Raw genomic sequence first — 6,157 nt, 5'->3', positions numbered from 1 at the left:
TATTAGGTTTAGAGTAAAGTCGGAATACTTGCCTAACTGCTTAGATAATCATACTTTCTCAATAAATCATACTTTTTCAACTTTAACTATTGATTGCGGTCCATTCCGGGTAAGAATAAACCAAGGGGCCAAATCTGGGCCGAGCCCGCGTCACAGCTCTCGGAGTTTGGGCTAGGCTTGCCATTTCCTAATGGCCCAAGTTTGAATTAGGTTTGGACTAATGTTTTCCGGCCAAGACTGGCACACCAGGCTTAAGCCAGGTCTTACAAACCAATTTTTACCTAGACTTCATGTAAATTTATTAATAATAAGACAAACCAAATAATAATTGCAAACATATCGTTATTAAAATATTATATAACGCATATTTATTTTTACTATCGAAATTTAACTTAAACATTTGAAAAATATATTTATTTCTGTCAATTCTACATTTGTACCCAAACTTTGGATAAGTCTCATCATAAATAATACAGCTGAATAAAACAATAGTGCACTTTTTAATCTAAAAATTATGATGATTCTAAAGAAGAGTCAAGAGTAATGTTTTAACAAAGGCGTCTTCCACCCTCACGGTCTCCACTACTAAACAAATGTGTACTGGTTACACTTAAAATTTTTAATGGTTTGTTCAAATTTTTAAACTTCACTCCTATAAAGTCTGAAAGAAGACGTTTATTTAATAGTAAATCAGTTAATAGATTATTAACTACCAGGTGATAAACTGACGTCTTAAAAATTATCATTTGATTATATCTCTATAGGTTTTTCAGAAATAGTTTTACATTAAAGGTGCAGAAGTTCAGAGTCATTAATAAAACTATTCTCCAATATTGGATCTTCATTCATATTACAATCACTATTAGCACTTAAATTTTCTTCGGGAGTTAAAATGCGTAGTTTTTTTTTTAATTTTTTTATAGTAAGTAAAATTTGATCGTTTTTCTGACATATTGATTTAAGAACAAATAAAATTTGGAATAAAAGATTTTTAATAGTTCTGTGTTGAGTGATTTAGACTTAAGTATTCAAGTCTAAACATATGTACTGCAATGAATAATAAGAAAAGGTTGAGCATCTAAAATATGGAGGTTAAAAGATTTTCCTGTTAAAAACTATAAAAGAGGTTGCTGAAAGGGTCATAATTTGAATAAAAATCAAGATGAACATAATATTGTTTACACGTGTTTAGAAAAGAACTGGATCTTGGTCTTGTCTTGTCATTTACAACTGGCCCAGACTACAACCAACTCTTTTGAACTTTTTTCTGTCATCTTTATGAAGAGCTGTTAAGCAATCTGAAAATAAAAGAATTTATTTGAATCTTTAATGAATTGATTAAATTTTTTTATTTCGCAGGATGACTTACTATGTTCTTTTAATAATTGGAGTAACTTTTCGAGAGAATTATCATTCACATCTTTTAATGATGCTTTTTTATTTTGAAGGTCTTTCTGGGTGAGGAATATCTTACATTTTTTTTTAACATAATTTTTTATTGAAGTTACTATTTAACCTTTCATTTGTAGCATCATTTTTACTTCTTCCTCAACTGTTGACGGTAATTTTCGACTTTTAGGATGTGCTAAGTAGTATTCCTAAGAATATATTATAAGCATATTTAGACTAACTATCATACGATTTATGTATGTAACGCAGACAATTTTCATTGAAAAAGAGTTTTTTTAAACCTTAAAGTGGACGATTTTTATGAGTCAAATTCCAGTCATAAATTTGCAATTTATTGTTCTTTAAATGGAACGTAATAAATGCAGAGCAATAATATAAGTGCAAACATCCAGAATAAAATTTGCTTCATTTTATTAAAGTAATGTTATTGCAATTTAATAAAATGAATTATATATGTAATTTTCTGCCAGAGAAATTTTTTAGAAATCGATTATATAGCATGTATTATAGAATGTTTAGAATTATTTATTGCTTGATATTCCGTTCACCTCTTGATTTCGTAGTTCTATCATCTACAAACGTACATCGATATTCGATATTAGAATACACTAAAACATCGTAAGAAGGTTTAATTTTCGTAGACCGTTTGTTCACAAAAATTATTATTATTGACGACTAAATGCTTCTATCTCACTTTCTAATTCCTTATACAAGTTAAAGAAGTCTTCTTTTTTTAGAACAATAATATTCTCCATTTCTCTCATGTAAATAATTTTAATACTAATAATCATACCAAAAACAGCACTAATGGACTTTACAAAAATACGCGCCAAGTATGAATGACAAAGACGATATAATAATCTTTGTTCATAAAGTGAAATTTTCATAAAACTTCTTTATGTGAACAACAATACAAATACGTTAAATCATTGGAGCCAAGTATCTAAATTTAAAGACTAATTAGATTTAATGAAATAAAATTGTATAAATTTATCTGAACACAATAAACTTGGCGTAGCCATCAATTATCTGAACTATTGAATTAAGTATCGTTACATATAACTTCATAGTAGTACCAACTTCATAAAAAAAGTCAAACATAAAAAAAAATTCTTTTTACTTAATTCGTGGTCCAAGAGGCGTGGCAAATTTTTATGTCCGCAAATGAATGATTTTCAGGACACAATAGCAATTGCAATCTTTTGCCATAGATAATTAATGGGGTTCAAAAAAATTTCTCAATAAAGTTTATGTCACTATCGCAGAAGAATTAGAAATTTAACGAAGCATAACCTAAAAAATGCTAATCCGAGCGAAATAGAGACACGGTAGTGCCACCGTCACCGCTATTCATACTTGGCGCTTGAGACACTACTAAAATGAACATGTGTCTTGATGTAAAAACAAGACATAACTATCCAACAAATGGCGTATAATGTGCAACGCTACCGCGATCAGGGCAAGTTGCCTCAATCCCTGACCGTGTAGGTGCCAATTTACCCAACAAAAATTTACCAATGATTAATCCTACCTGTGGACGCCACTCGTTTTTTGGCCTCAAAACGAGAAACCTGGAAAAGCTGGCTAGCTCTGATACACCTGAAAACCGCGAAAAAAAGGTCTCGCACGAACACAAATAAACTTTCCACAAAAGTTATTCAATAATTAATTTTATTTGCAAGCAGTTTGATAATTATTCCAAAACTTTAATTTTATTAAACGTAAAACCAGTGAGATTTTATTAATCGAATAAAGAAACGCATTGATTTATAAGATCTCGGAAAAGAACAGTTTAATCAGCTCGAAAATAATTATTCGATAACAATTTATGTTAATCTCGAAGAAACTTTGATATTCAAAATAAATCTTAATGCCGACAATAACAATAATAATAATAGCTCTACAATTAATGGAGATTAGACTATTATTCGCGAGAACGTTCTCGACGCCTTTGATTTCCAAAACAAAGTAAATTCCTCCAAGAGGAAAAAGGACGGAAGGTCCGCAACGCATGCACTGGTACCAGGCTATACTCACTCTCTCTCTCTCGCACTCACATACACTAGGGAAAATAGCAGAAGGACAGAGACAGAAGAAAGTATGAAGATGTTCAGGCTTACTGAAGCTCCTCTTCTTCCAGATAACCCAGCCCCCTGGTCCACCGGGGTTTGTACACTCGTCGAGACATCCAAAAATGTGCAGGAACAATAGCGAACTTTCTGGATCTACCACTTGACACGCCAACCAACAATAATGTACCGTTCACCTCGCAACGTCGAGGGTTTTACCGGTTCGTAGCGGGTTTAGCACTCAGCTTATGCTCTCGCAACGTCGAGAGACTTCCCGTGAATAATTCGTGAATGGTCCACACTCCGCAACGTCGGAGGAAAGGTGATTGTGGAATTTCTTTTCCGAAGAGACAACAGCAACAAACACGTGTGTTCTCGTTTGAGTCTATTACCACAATGGCGTTCTTCCGGAAATAATTTAGCCAACTGGCCACGCGGTGATTATAGCGCCGTCAAAAATAAACTAACTTGACCTAATTGGTAAATTAGGTCAACAATTCATCGACAGGTCGATAACGTATCGACCCGCTGAAGGGCTGAGTGACAATCGACTCACTCGCCTCGTTACAGTTGCCCCCTTCTAGAGTGGAAGTCAGCCCTGTCCAATTAGAAATCTGGTTTGGTTCATTGTGGTGGTCTGGTTCAGTCTACGTAGAAATTTGGGGGTTCTGTCCAACGTCGAGTTCCGTCTCGAGCCAAGGTAAGGAAGGGTTAGCAAAAGGATAGTTCGCTCATGCATCGCACTCAATCATTTGAATTTATCACCTGACAATGGCCTAATGCCCTAATTCTCTGAGCTTACTGGTGTTCGCCAAAATCTCGGCCAGGTGACTAGCAATTACTTGAAGGTCTGGTTCTATTAAACAAGTCGTTCCAAATAAAAAAAAAAACTAAACTTTATTCATCAATCAGGTACTCCACAGGTACTCATGTCTTATTACCAGATAGAGAGGAAGAAAAGAACGTGGAAAATTGAGGATACAGATAGAGAACAACTAAAAGGAACAAAACAAAAAAAGGAAATATTTTTTTTCCCGTACATGGTAGTTCCTAACCAAAGTAAAGTCGTGCTAATAATACATGTCGTCATTCGACTTCAACCTAAATAAGTAATGGACTGATGATGATAAATTAAAGTGTCGCTACCATAATGACAATAATTAATAGAATAATAATAATAATAAAAAAAAATAAGAAAATAGAAAGGCAGAGAGAGAGAAGAGAGAAAAAAAAATACTGCTGCCGACGAAGGGACGTATTAGTCTGCTGGTCCTCGAGACTACGAACGCCTTGGTGTCGGAAGGTTAATGACCCTCCCTGAAGAAAGCACAATCTGGTTCTGGTTGGATGGTCCTGGCGCTTCTGGTGTAGGGGCGTTCCCCGTAAATTTCTTGCTCTTGCCTAGGTTAATGTGAGGCGGAGCATGTTCTGGTATCCGATCCCAGCATACTTTACATAGTGGGTTTAGTAGCTGATCGAGCCCACCACACCGCTTGCAGCATGCAGCCCTTTCCTTATCGTGATAGTGTTTATACGGGCAGTTCCCGGTGGCAGCGCCGTCGTAGAAGCAGATTCGGCAAAAGTCCGGTCTGGCTGGGGCGCGACAGTTTTTGTAGACGTGTCCGGTCTGGACATACGGATAACGTATCGACCCGCTGAAGGGCTGAGTGACAATCGACTCACTCGCCTCGTTACAAATGAAGTGATATAAAACATGATAGGCGATCGACAACTTATCACCACTACAATCATATGTCGCGCTGCAAATCTTTATACTCATTATATTATACTAATTTTTGCTACGGTTGTAAGTCTATATTTTTTGTATACAGTTAAATTATTTTACTCTAAACCTTTTGACTGAAGATGTTTCAACCTTTTAGATATTAACTTGGCTTTACTATTCATAATCACCCTTCCTTTTTTTAAACGAGATTTATTGTGTCAACGTTTAAGTCACTTACAAAAAAAAAATGGAAGAGACAAAAATCTTATTTTTTGGGAAAACTATTAATAGTTACAAAAAAAATTGAAGAGTCTTCAGAGAGTTATGAAGAACAAGAGAAATATGGTTATGTCGTAAAAATTAGTAATACATTGGCTAGTGCACTGAGAACTTTTTTTACATATGCTCCCGCTCAACAAAATTTACTGGGCAATCCAGTCAAAATTCGTCGGGAAAAGAATTTTTCCAGCTTTAGAAATTTTACTGGGTTACCGGATAATTTTCTGCTGCGTTTCTCAATAAATTTTACCAAGCTTCTCAGTAAAAATCGGGGTAAAGGTTTAGAAGATCTATAAATTAATAGAAAAGAATAAGTATTGTTTTTTTAAAACCAATTTCTTATTATATATTTTCCCTGATTAATGGCATTGATAAATTGAGAAATATTTACACAATCATTTTCTATATCTTTTGAAGTAAATATTTTAAAATCTATGGGCGAATCAGTAATAATTTTATAGGCATCGTAATAAATGTTATACTCGGCGATGTGTTAATTACCGTATAAAAATACATCAAATTTATTTTTCAATATAATATGCTTTATAATATATATAAAATTGTGGACCATTATCCGATGGCTCTTTCAAAATACTATCTTCTTTAATAATATTCATATTACGTTTGATCACAGTTCAACGCTGTGTTCCACATAAGAACAATTTCCTAACTC

The sequence above is a fragment of the Chelonus insularis genome, unplaced genomic scaffold (assembly GCF_013357705.1).
Source record: "Chelonus insularis isolate UGA/USDA-ARS -01 unplaced genomic scaffold, ASM1335770v1 contig_77_pilon, whole genome shotgun sequence".
Classification (NCBI taxonomy): Eukaryota; Metazoa; Arthropoda; class Insecta; order Hymenoptera; family Braconidae; genus Chelonus; species Chelonus insularis.
This window is presented reverse-complemented; position numbering follows the sequence as displayed.